We start from the raw sequence: 13,851 nt of genomic DNA, 5'->3' as shown, positions 1-13,851 counted from the left end.
GCCTTCATGGGAAAAAAGCAAAACAGTGTTAGCCTCCTGATTGATATGCACCGGAGGCAGGGTAACTCAGTACCACTTAACGGGACTGGAGGAACCCTTTGTGCTCCAGCAGTGGTAATGAAAGCTGCCCAACTCTGTTTCCCGCTGAAAGCATCCAAATTATGTGTCTCTGGATGGAGCCATGACTCTGAAAGGAACCACTCAACCACTATTGTAGAAATAATTGCTAGTCCTAGAACCCCACCTACACCCAGAGGCAGGAGCTAAAGACATAGGAAAGAAAGTCTTTTCACATTTTTCTTAAAAAGGGAACCCTTTTTTCTAACTTCCCCTGTAAAACTAACAATACACGACATGCCACTGTGTTCAAGTCAAAATTAAGAAAAAGTTTAAAGGAAAAAATAATCACTGATAAAAATTAACAGTGACAATCAAGAGAGCAACATATTTTGAAAATATTTTAGCTGTAGTAAGAGCCCTTACATTAACTTATTAAAAGTAAAATATATTAATACAGCATTCAGAAAGTTCATATCATAATCAACTATTTATCCATCCACTGACTCAAGAAGTATTTCTGAAATAAAATTTCCTAATAGTAGAGCTTAAATGTTCTCACCTAAATATATATAAATAAATGGAATATAAATTTGTGAGGTGACATACGTGTTAATCACCTAGATAGGGGAATCCTTTCACAATGTATACGTATACATTTACCAAATCACTACGATGTACACTTTAAATATCTTACAATTGTATTTATCATAACATTATGTCTCAATAAATCTGAAAGAAAAAAAAAAAAAAATCAGACCCAAATTCTACCCTTAAGCAATTTAAAGTTAGGTAAGAATGAAGGAAACAATGATTCTAAATGACACACTCGACTAGATGGATTTAATTGACATTTATAGAACATTTCACCCCAAAGCTGCAGAACAGGCATTCTCCTCAAGTACAGGTGGGCCACTCTCAAAGACAGACCACATGTTAGGACACAAAACAAGTCTCCACAAGTTCAATAAGATTGAAATCATATTAAGTATCTTCTCAGACATTTACACCAGGGAATACTATGCAGCTGTAAAAACGAAGAATCCCTTACCCTATGAGACAGCATGGAGGGACCTGGAGAGTATTATGCTAAGTGAAATAAGCCAGTCAGAGAAAGACAAGTATCACATGATCTCACTCATTTGTGGAATCTAATGAACAAAATAAACTGATGAACAAAACAGATCCAGAGACACAGAAGCATGGAACAGACTGAGGAATCTCAGAGGGAAGGTAGGGGTGGATGAGTGGGTGGGGAGAGATTAATCAAAGAACTTATATGCATACATGCATAACTCAGGGACATAGACAATAATGGGGTAAAGACCTGGGGGGATGGGTGCAGGGGGGAGGGGATCAATGGGGGGAAAGGGGACATTTGTAATACTTTCAACAATAAAGATAATTTTTTTTTTTACTTTAAAAAAGGAAAAAATTAATTAAAAAAAATAAAGTTAGGCAAGAACGAATGTATATTTTTCTCTCTTCCATTTGTGTATTCATTCAAATTTTCACTGAATATCAACCATGTGTCAAGCGTAATAGTATTTGTTGTTGTTCCTTGTAGCTAAGACCTTGTTACTGCCCATAAGAAACTGCCAGCCTAGGAGGACTCAGCAGCTACAAATACAAAGTGATGCATGGCACCCAGAGGCTGGAGGAATCAAGGACGGCTCAGTGACAGATCTGGATTGTGGAGAGGGCTAAGCCATGTGAAATCAGAGGAAAGGTTCTTTCCAGGTCAGAATCAGCCCGAGCAAAGGAAAGGAGGTGAGCAACTACAGAATGATTTCTATATTGCAGCTGTGGCACTGACCACAGGAGTTTTTCTAACAAGAGTAACTTAGAGATCGCATCTCTAAGAGTTTTATACTGTTAGCTCTTACATTGAGGTTTTTGATACAGATAGCTGTTAAAGAAACAAAGTTCTCATAGAGCCTGCAAGCACCCTCCCACAGGCCCAGCCAGGGATAGCAGGTCCTACAGGGAAGCGAGAGATGAACATAACCAGGCACAGGTCAAAGGCCAAAGACCCCTGACTGTGGACAGCCTCGAGTGGCAGGACCAGGACAAGTGGCAGGACCAGGACGCGGGACCTTCTACTGAGCGATGGGAAAACACCAGAAAGGTTGGGAGCATGTGAATGATTCATCAGGTAGCTATATTCAGGATAGATTTGCAAGACCTGCTAGGGAGTTATTATAATATTAGACAAGAGTAATGAGTAGCTGAAGTAAAAGAGTGGCAATTAGCACGAAGAGGCACAAATTGCTGAGAGGTCTTACAGAGGCTGAGTGGGATCTGGCCTTGGACTGCGATGCGGCTGTAAGAGGCAAGAAGTCAGGTGAGGTCCCGAGAGGGCACAATCACCAAGAGAAAGGCAATGAGCTCCATATTCTATCCGAGGTGCTTGAAGACATAAGAAATACGTTCTTCAGGGAGACCTTAGAGCCAAAAAGAAGCTGAAAATGTGGGGCTGATATTGCAGAGGAAAGTCAGGGCTGGGCCCGAGGGATTGAGCCGGCATCCCCGGGGAGAGATCAGCGGGAGCCAGGAAGACAGGCCGAGCAGACCCTCCGGGAACACCTCTATTTAAGCCCAGACAAAAGACAAAAGGAGCAAAGGGGGAGGAAACTCATCAGCGCACCCAGGCGAAGGGATCCGAGCAGCACAAGGTCATGGACAGGGAACATGGAGGCAAGACCTCAGGGGTCGGCGACTGGGAGGTGGCTAGCACTGTTAAATGGTTTCGCAGGTAGGACGGAGGCTGGGGGCTGCTGGAATGTAAGAATGAGCCCCCCCCCAGTGAGGCAGTGTGAGGTACTGGGGTAGCTTAGAGGGAGGGCAATCTAGGGCCACCTCTTTGTTTTCGGAATAGAGAAATTTGAGCCAAGAGGGGCAGAGTTCGGGGGCTCAGATCCAGATGGTCAGGGTGTGTGGCCCGGCGCGGTGACCACCGGTCACAGGAGCAAGTGAAGGTAGTGAGTGGGGCTTAGAAATGGGGGAGTGTAGGGACAACTGCAGTGGGGAATGCGGCTGGACCAGGAATCCCCAGTGTGCTAGTGACAAGGATTGAATTCTTCTAACTTTATACCCAGAGGACAGAGTTTCTTTTTTCTTACTGAAAACGCAGGGTGTGCTGGTGAGTATTGGCAAGTTCTCTTATCTATCCTTACTGTCTAAGTTTAAGCCCAGTGACAGGCATCAGGACATGACACTATAGACGACAGGGAGAGGGGGACGTGTCCAGCAGGGAAGGACTGACCGCTTTGAATTATGGTGGCAGAAATGACAACACTGGGGAGTGGTAGAGAAAAAAGCTCAGATTGCTACAACTTGGTGAACTTGGAAAGAGCAAGTTCTTGACAACGGCACTCAGAACAACCACTTTCAACATACGTGGAGCTGGGAACAAGCAGTGTTTCACGACACCAATTTATTTCTTAACCTTCCTTCTTTCCATATATTAGTTACTTTCCTTTCTTATAAAAACGTAGAAAGAATAGGGAATTTGGCCTCAAAGAATCTTGGGTCAAATCCTTGCTCCGTCACTAACAGCTGTGACACAGGAGCACATGATTTCTTTACCTCCTCACTGGCCAAGCAGGGAGGTTGGCGTTGTGGCTGAAGGTCAAGTGAGTTCATGGTCCAAGTGCTGCCGGGCAGTGAAGGACTCAGCGCCAGATCTCGCCTTCCTCCCGACTGTCCCCGCAATGTTGTGGGACCTGCCCAGAGGCACTTCCCAGCTCTCAAAGAATTGCCGTTTTGAACAGCTTGGGAGGAATGCAAGCGTTCCCCAAGACCTGCCACACCATTTTTCCCCCCAACAAAACCAACATGCAATTTTACTTATGAATTTATGCTCCAAAGTAATGTTCACTTAATTGCTGTTGAGCTCCCTTCAAATGAGATTATACTACTCAAATTTCCAGCTCCATCCAAGTAAAGCTCTAGGCCTTACCACACAGGCTGAACACAAAAAGCTCGGCCACTCAGGCCACTCTGACAGCAGCCTGCCTGATTTATACACCGATCTGTTCTCTCTTAAGCCAGCCTGTACTGCATTCCAGTTTACTTTCTGGAGCATAACTAGTAATGATGATGATTAGTTAGGTAAAGGCAAGAGAATTTATGAGGCTATGGACCGAAGCTAATGAGGAATCATTCTTCTTCCCTTTCATCATGATCTCAAAAGATGGGAGTCTACTATAGAAGAAAGGGAATGGAAACAAGGTCCACGTTAGCCAGAAAAGAAACTCTGAGTTCCAGGTCAAAGGCACAAGCACACACTAGCGACTGCTTTAGGGACCTGTGTTTGGCAAGATGGGATGCCCAAATACCCATTAAATTTCGAAAGAGCACCTTGCTGGAATGCGTAAGAACAAGTATAAACTGAAATATATTGGAACAATTTTTAAATGTCGCCACAATTTATTTAGAAAGAACCTAAAGTAAAGAGCAAAGAGAAAAATAGACCACTAAAACTGAAGGCATTCTCAAAATAATTATGGCTTATAGGATAGAACTTATGTTCAAACATCTCTCTATAAAACGGTACTTAGCTTCATGTGTAATATCAATTGTACCCTATGCAGATAAAAGGCCTTGAATAATCATTGAACTCGATACTAGCGCATGTCTTGGGTTTTAAAATATTTTTTAAAATGAACTGAGATGTATGTACATGGGGGAGGGGAATGATTTGGGGGGAAAACTGTCAAAAACCAAAGAGGTCTGTGTTGCTACTGCTGTTTGGGGCAGCACATGTCTGTCACTTTATAACATTATATATTTTCACAAAATAAAATTTCTTATTTTTAAAAAAAACTCTGTAATTTTAAGCATCTATGTAGAAGGTGTGGGTATGACTTTAGCAGCTGATAAAATCACAAAGGTCTCCAACACTGAATTTTTAAAATCTCAGTTGCTGTTAGAAGTCCAGGCATGAGGATAAAAAAAGCCAATGAAATAAATAATCCAGCGATTTACTCTTATAACCTTTCACCCTTATACTCTCAAGACTCTTCATACATCCTGATTTAGATCTGTGACAGTGGCATTAATTATGGAGCTTAAGAACTGTTGCAAGAACTGATACTGATTACACCTGGCTGACCCTGAATTGTTCCATTTGACGGTCTATGTGAGGACCTTAAATTCAATGGTTATGTTGAGAAAAATCTCAGTCAGAGATGAAACTAGACACTCTACTACTTTTCTTATTCTACTGAAATAGCATGTCTTTCTGATGCAGGCCATTTTCTTAATTCTTCAAGAAAATGTAAATATTTGAAATGGGATTAAACAAAATAATTAAATTCCATTTAATTTGGTATTTCAGCTGGCAAGACCACTTAGTTACATTGGACCTTAGCAAGCACTGCGATTAGTGGCAAGAAAGGGAATGGCCTCGCAGAGACAGATGTCACTGACTTTTGATTATCTGGTAGCAGAGAGCAATCCGTTCAGGGCACAATTGCCTGATACATGTAGAGTCCAACTGGTGTCACTACTGTCTCTGTGTTAATGGAGAAGGCAGTGAATTCTGACACATCTCAAGTGAGAATTCCATCGGCCCAGTCTCTAATATTCACACTGTTTCCTCCTGCGAGCATCCTGGTTCACTGTATTTGATGGTGCAAAGAATCCAGAAAGAGAAAACTGTCACTTAAAAGTCTTGGATGACCATGGGGGATGGGGCAGGGGATGGTGACAGTGCTGGAGGTACTGAGTGGGACAGAGAGATCAATGGTGAAACAGGCAGAGAGCAGCAGATGAGCCAGAATGCCAAGGTCAGTTGAGGGACTTGCCACACTATCAAAGGACTGGCCCTGCCAGCACTGCCCACTGGACAACCAGGGGCCAGACGGCCTGACCGCAGCATAGGTGCCGTCCCTGCCTGTCTTCATGTCCCAATTCTGCTGCTGCAAAAACACAGCTAACCAGGCAGCTTAAACAGAACCACGGCCTCCAGAAATGTATTTACTCCGAAGCATTTCATTAAGTCAAGTCTGGAAAAAGAATGCATGAATTTGAGCCATCCACAGTATAGTGCTATGTATTTAAAAATCAAAGAATATTGGAATGAAGACATTTTAAGGAATTAAAGATAAATTTCAGTTTTGCCATGAGTGACGACAACCACTGGTTTTGTTGGCTGGTCGGTTTTGATATCTATCAGGTAATTATTGCTATTAGGGATCGGGAGATGAGGGTTTTAGCTCTAATTCCGCCCTTAGGTGTATGGTTACCTTAAGCAAATCACCTCGCCATGTACCGCCACCGCCATGTCCTCATCTGCGAGGGCACTGGACTAGATGATCCCTTCAGTGCCTTCTAGTAAAAATAAGCCATAACCTAAGTAACTGCTAAACACACTCATGGGTTTCTAACAGCAAGAGCTGTCAGGCTGTTTGTTCTATACTTATTACACCTGATAGACAACTTTAAATATTATCTTTTGATCTCAAAATGTACATTTACATGAGATATTGGGCATCTAAATAAATGGGAGGCAACTTACACTAGAAGCTTCTTCCTTATGCCTTTGGTTTAATGAATGAGTCTAACTAGCACTAACACCCTAACAAAAACAGCCACAACTCTGATAGTAGCAACAATCAAAAGAATAACTATTTTATGTCTAATCAATAACCTTCTGAGATCAAGTAAGATATCCCTATCACCTAAACTTGCTACTAGGTGAAGGTGGTCCCAACTCTCCCTTGAAAAGAAGCCTGCATGGATGTCCAGCTCCTACAGAGGCCAAGGTCAACAGTGACATCAACCAGACACACTGCCTCGCCTTCACTTGCTCTGATTACCCAGTGACAGTGAAGAAAAAGTTATGGACAGTCATAAAAGCAGGGAAGAGATATAAAAGATGGTCAGGGGATCCCCTGGCTCCCTGGAGAGAAGGGATGATAAAAGATACCATCAGGCAGACAGACAGGCAGTACAGAGGGGAAATGATCAATTACCCCGACTCTTAGCATTCTGAGAGGAGCTGAAGGAACTGATGAGTCAGGCACATAAGTAAAGCCAAAGAAATGGAGAGCAAACAAAAACCCCAAGTCTTCCCAGTGGCTGGACAACTACTAAGGCAAAATATGTAGTGAGAGGAAAACAAATGTTTACTGGGAACCCACTGTGTGCCTACCATTGCTCAAGGCCCTGCGGACAGCATGGCAAACAAGTAGGTGACCGCAAGGAGCCTGGCTGTGCAACCGGAGGGAAGGTCGTGTAAAGAGAACCACGGGAAAGGAGGAAGGGCAGACAGGGCACTGAAGGAGACTCTTCTTCAGGTGATCATATATTTTCAATTGATCATGCATAGGGCTTAGAACTAAGCAAAGAACAGTCACTGCCTGTTAGAGCTGGAAAAGGTATTGGAACCCAAGGAGCTTGCAAGCTGGTCCACTTTGACTTTCACTCCAGAGACACTAGAGAGCAAGAAAGGACACCAAAATTTCCTTTATTTGATTAAGCATCACATCTGACCCATGTTGGCACCAGCCCAGGCAGCAATGCGGGCCCTGAGCCTCAAGATGGTATCGCAAGGCAGTCTAAAGACAGCCCAGTGCTAGGGCTGAGCAAGAAGTCATTGTTGGTGGGAAGGGTTCGGGAGCTTGGAGTTGCGTGTGAAGGGCTGTGAGACTCTCCCAGTAGGAAACTGCTTGGCAATCAGGCATCTCTCTGCTGCCATTCTCCCTGGCCCTGCCCTGCTCTCCAAGTGCAGGGTACAGAGGACCTCCGAAGGCCCCAAACTTCCAATGCAAATATTTGCATTTTCACAACATGAACCGCACATGTGCAGTCCCCACTCGTTTTACCCCACCACCAATTCCAGCATAAACTGAAACCTTAAGGCAACTTGTTTGTAAATGTTTTCCATTAAATTTTACCTATATCAGGAACCCACACTTTTTCTGTAAAGGGGCAAGTAATAAGTATTTTAGGCTTTTAGGCTCCACAGGTACTCTTTGCCATCAGAATGTGCCAGCAGTCATAGACAATGGGCAACCTGTCAAATATCAGGCGATACACTGCAAAAAAACTGCATTTACAAAAACAGGCTGCAGCTGGATTTGGCCAACAGGCCATCATTTGCTGATCCCAGATCTACGTAATTTCTCGTCAGCTTTGCCCTTATTCCCCTAAATTCAGTATATTGCTCTGGAGACACCAATCTTCAAATTAACGTATTGCTCTAACATGAGTCATCTCACCTGGATTTCCTGGCAAGCTACAGAATGCAAAACATTTTCATAGTTATTTGGGGGAGACAATAGGAAATATCAGCTCTACAGATGCAACATCTTTTTCAATGACCATTTCCAGACATCTGGAGGAAAGAGAGCTAAGAGAAGAGCATTAACAATGACCATCATGAGCTCCAGATTAAAGGCAACCCTCCATTGGATGGAAGTTCAGAGGCCTGGTGGTGGTCAGTACTTTGGATACCACTCTCGCGTTCATTTGCCTAGTTATGGCTGGCCACGAAGCAGCTGAACAAGCTTAGATTTGGCCAGGTTAATCTCCACTCTACACAGCTGCCAGCACCTTCTGGTGGCTCACCTTTGCCCCAACGGACACTGGGTAAATTCCCCCCACCCGGGGAGCATCCATTCAAAGTGCCTCTGAACATGTACTTTTTTTCCTTAAGATTTCTTCAAATTACCCGGAGAGCATTCTATATTAAACACTTGAAAAGAATAGTACATTAAAAACCTGGTGGGTTTTACAGATATTTCTTTAAATAAGTCTATTCAAAAACCATTCATAAGATTATTCTCTTTGAGCAGAGTGTTTATTGCTGCAATCTCCCTCCCTCCCCTCAATTTCCATGATTCATCGCAGGAGCTGAGCCTCCAACTGAAGTTGAAAAGATTTCCTAAAGGCATCGGTACTGAAATTAGCGCCATGGGGAGTCGGCTGTCAGTCTGCTCATGACTTGGGCTTTTTCTCCCTCCCAGCTGCAGTAACTCAATGAGGGTTGATTTTCCATGTAGGCAAGGTAAGAAGTAAAGGAAAAAAGTACAAAGCCCCAGGCTGGATATTGAACTGTGTTGCACCCAAATGCCCTCAGTCATTAATCCGTCTTTCCTAACCAAACAATAAATCCCAAAGATTTCTCCTCTTGCCTTCTTCTATTGAAGTCAACTTTGAGATAACAGTCCTCAACAATAGAATGCATGTATTTTAAACGCACAGTTCAATGAGTTTTGACAAATGTACACAGCTGTGCAACCACTATGCCAATCAAGCTATTTCCATCACCCCCAAAAGATCCCCTTGTGCCTCACCTGGTCCATTCTGCCTCTCCCCACCCCTCCCCGAACCTGCTTTCCATCTTTAAATTTGTTTGTGTCTTTAAAACCCTACCTATGGGTTTTGGTTTAAGGGAAAGTGGTAATATTCTGTCACATGAACTAGACCATGTTTTTGGAAATAAGGTGTTCATTCAACTTCACCTTCATATCTCCCCGAGAAAACGCTAGAATGACAAAATCCCACTACGAATGCTTTCATTCAAACATGTATTGAGTACCAGGCACTATTCTAGGTCTGGGGGAATCTACAGAGGAAAAGGTGAGGCCCTTTCCCTGCAAGACAGTCATGCTAATAACTGTAGCACAGTGTGATCTGGGCTTCAGGCCGGGATCAGGTAGAAGTGGAAGAAAGAGCACCTGTGCCTGCCTGGAGGCGCCAGGATAGACTTTTCAGCAAAAGGCGGTATTTTAACTTCAAGGATGCGGACACAGCAGACGCAAAGGCACAGGGGCAGAGCGAGTGTGGTTAGGAGTGGAGAGCAGGGCCTGTGACTTGCAGCAAGTGTTCATTCGAGTGACAGCAACAGCACCTGCGTCATAGGGTGTTCAGGGTAAAGTGTGTTAACGTGCACAGCGCTTAGAGCGGCACCTGGCACCTGGCTGGCCCTCCCTGGTAGGACGGGTGAGGCAGGAGAGAGAAGGCCGGTCTGCCAAGCAGGCGGTGGGGCGGGGGCCCCTCTGACTTATCAGCCAGGTGAAGAGACAGGTGGAGAGTAAAACATGGCCTCGGCCTCGTTCCAAAGAGGGCCTGGAGGGAACAGCGGGGCCCCAAATCCAAATGGCACTTCCTCCTCCTTCTGGTCCTAATGAACAGGGCAGCTGTCCCTGCGGGCTGGGAAAGGCCAGGTCACTAGGTGGCCGCAGGGGCAGAGAGCAAAACCTGACCCCCAGGAGGGAGGACAGGCCAGGGAGGGAGGGAGGCGGGGAGAAAGGATGCCAGCCAAAGCTGGGTCCTCTCCCCGCCTCCTTCTGTCCTTAGAGGGTACCGGGCAAGGCTGAGGCCCCGGGAGAGGGCAGAGCAGCAGGTCCTGTCCAGCGGGGAGAGGAGGGAAACCAGGGAACAGAGGAGCAGCCCTGCCCTCCCCACTGCGCACGGTTTAGCCTGCACCCCGGGAGTGGTGGGGCTGCCAATCATACCTGCATTATCAGTGCTTTTTGTTTTTGTAGTTTTACCATTTTAACCATGTGAAAGTGTGCAAATCCGTGGCAGTTAAGTACACTCATCACGTTGAAACCATCACCACTACTTCCAGAGCTTTTTCATCGTCCCAAATAGAAGCTCTGGACCCATTAGACAGTTAACTCCCCCCCCCCCCCCCCCCCCCCCCGACTCTGCTTTCCGTCTCTCCATGAACTTGCCTATTCTCGGTACCTCACAGCAGTGCCATCGGTGATACTTGCCCTTTTGTGCCTGGCCTAGTTTGCCAAGCATGTTTTCAAGGCTCTTCCATGTTGAAGCGTGAATCAGAATGTCATCCATTTTTGTAACTGAGTAATAATATGCCATTGTGCATAATTTTTAAAAGCTCCTCTGGCAATAGAGCAGAGAACGAACTGGCAGGGGGTTCAACTGAAATCACTGAAATTGGGGATGGGCAAGGCTGGAAGGAAGGCGGTGGGGATGGGCAAGGCTGGAAGGAAGGCGGTGGGGATGGGGGAGGGCAGGATGGGCAAGGCTGGAAGGAAGGCAGTGGGGATGGGGGAGGGAGGGATGGGCAAGGCTGGAAGGAAGGCGGTGGGGATGGGGGAGGGAGGGGTGGGCAAGGCTGGAAGGAAGGCGGTGGGGATGGGGGAGGGAGGGATGGGCAAGGCTGGAAGGAAGGCAGTGGGGATGGGGGAGGGAGGGATGGGCAAGGCTGGAAGGAAGGCGGTGGGGATGGGGGAGGGAGGGATGGGCAAGGCTGGAAGGAAGGCAGTGGGGATGGGGGAGGGAGGGATGGGCAAGGCTGGAAGGAAGGCGGTGGGGATGGGGGAGGGAGGGATGGGCAAGGCTGGAAGGAAGGCAGTGGAGATAGGCAAGGCTGGAAAGAAGGAGGTGGGGATGGGCAAGGCTGGAAAGAAGGAGGTGGGGATGGGCAAGGCTGGAAGGAAAGCAGTGGGGGTGGGGGGAGTAAAGGAGGAATGTGGACTCGACCCCCAGGTTCCTGGTTCAGGCAGCTGGACAGAGAGCATGTTTGAGGAGCGCAGCTCTGATGCAGCTCAGCAGGGAAGGGTCTGAAGATCACAGAGCTGGCCAAAAACGCTCCTAACTTTGACATTTCTATCTCCTGAAGTCTTGACTTTTATGTGAAACTTAGGTAACTATTGGGAAACTAGCTTTACCACATAACTTTATTTACATGAAGCTATATTTCACCAATCAATTATTACACAACAAAGAAATAGATGTTTTCATCAATGGGCCTTCTAGAAAAAATGGGGGAGAGGAAGAGACGGAGTCACAAATGGTTACAGAGACAAACCTTAACAGTGTTCTAATTCTTCTCATCTCCGAGATGTGACAGTAAAACACTTATAAGAGGCTCTGTGGAGCTGTGCTAGAGCTGTTTGTTAGGTCATTCTATTGTCGTAAGGACTGTCTGTAGGCCCACAGCCTTTTCTTACCTTGTAAATTCCTTTCTCTCTAAACACGGCTGTAGTTACAGAATCAACACAGGGAAATGCTAGATTCACCCTCTTCTCTTTGTTCCTTACTCAGTGTGAGCTCCTTCCTCCTCTTTAACGCACATCTTTACAGATTCATGAAGTTGCGAGCATGGTAGATGCACACAGTGGGCACTCATTCATTCAGGAACACCTGGATAAACCGCAAGCCTGCCATTCACTCTCTTCTCACCTCCAGAATAAGAATATTCAGTCCAAGAAGCCCAAAACTGAAAGGTGAGGCTATGGATGACCTAAATTTTTTTAAATCCTCACTCAAGGATATGTTTTTTATTGATTTTTTTATAGAGAGGAAAGGAAGAGAGAAAGAGAGAGAGATCAATCGGTTACCTCTGATACGCACCCCGACCAGGGATCAAACCCAAAACCTAGGTAAGTGCCCTAACCGGGAATCAAACGGAACCCGCCGCCTTTTGTTGTACAGACGACACTCCAAACAACTGAGCCACACCAGCCAGGGCTGATCCAGCTTTTTATATCCAAGAATATACACAAGTATTTAAGATGCGAGAGAAAAAACTGAGCAATTTAGGGCACAATTCCCACCAAGTTCCCTTGGAGCAAAATACTGTAAAAATACAATTTTATGTCCGATAGAGACCAAGGATTCATTTTATTAAAGAGCTTTACATGTAAATGACTTCTATAAAAAAATAAGTTTCTTGTCACATGTTGAAACTTAAGGTCTCACCATCAAATAAAAAACAATTTACTTCCCAAACACTTTAGTTATGTAACCTTTTAGAATATAAATACATATTCTAAACAGACTACTGTGGGGATATATATATATGTATTGACCTATAAGTATATTTATACATGTAGGTCACATAAAATCCAATTTTTTTTTTTTTTTAACTATAAGAAACAGATAATTCCTAAGTCTTAAACTGGTTTTGTTATGGATTTATTGCAATTATTTTTCATAACATCAAATGTATTCAATTTTAGGGGAAGTAAAATATTTAAGTCCTATTTTCAAACAATCAAGAGTCACTTAAACATCAGAAATAATCGGTAATAATCAACACTTAATGGTAATTTCTATCCATGCAAAAGGTTATTGTTTTGGTTGAGGTAAAGTCATCCTAAGGCATTTTGAATCTGAATAAGAAAAGTCTGTATTGCTATTTACAATACATACAATATATGGATATTTAATTTTTGTGTGGGTATTTCATTTTGTGTTAAGTACACATGTGTATACATACTACTTAAAACATAAAAGTATTTTTATAGTACAGGATGTTTATTTGTCCTAAGCTAGTAGTTTTAGTTAAATAAAGTAATTGATAAGTCTTATTTGGTGAAAAATTGTATTCTAATCCAGTAAGGCAAAAATATTTCCCAAATAGCCATGTACTGCCCCCTATTAAAGTCAGCCCATTTAATCTACCAATAACTTACTGAGTTTCAGCTTTCATTTCATTTGCAACAAAAATTCTCAATAATTTTTCTTTTTTAGGAGAGTCATAAAATGTCTAAAAAGAGTAAATTTCCCAAATGCTGCCTTTGAATTTAAAACAGTCTGACTTAGCAAGTATGCATTTTGTAAGTAGAAAAGAAATTAAAACAGTCTTTCAAGCTAGCAAATAAAATTGATAGGGTTTTAGAAACCACACCCAATATAGAGCCCACTAGTACTAGTCTTGCTTGATATGAAGAATGTGTTTTCAACCACCAAACAGAAATTTGCCATCACTGACATTGCTGAGATTTTGTGGGTCTGTTCTCATTTTGTGTGTACCTATAATAGCATAGTAAATCTATAAATATCTGCTAATTCAAAATTTTTATC

At 44.0% G+C, this 13,851-nt stretch overlaps 1 protein-coding gene across 6 annotated transcripts in view; it reads right to left on the bottom strand.

The window, feature by feature from the left end:
• The window catches only part of RNF152 (ring finger protein 152), a 67,692-nt gene that overhangs the window by 5,693 nt on the left and 48,148 nt on the right, over window positions 1-13,851 (bottom strand). The window lies entirely within an intron of this gene.

This window comes from Miniopterus schreibersii (assembly GCF_964146895.1).
Source record: "Miniopterus schreibersii genome assembly, chromosome: 10".
NCBI classification, from domain to species: Eukaryota; Metazoa; Chordata; class Mammalia; order Chiroptera; family Miniopteridae; genus Miniopterus; species Miniopterus schreibersii.
The sequence above is the reverse complement of the archived record's forward strand: the minus strand, read 5'-3'. Positions and strand labels throughout refer to the sequence as shown.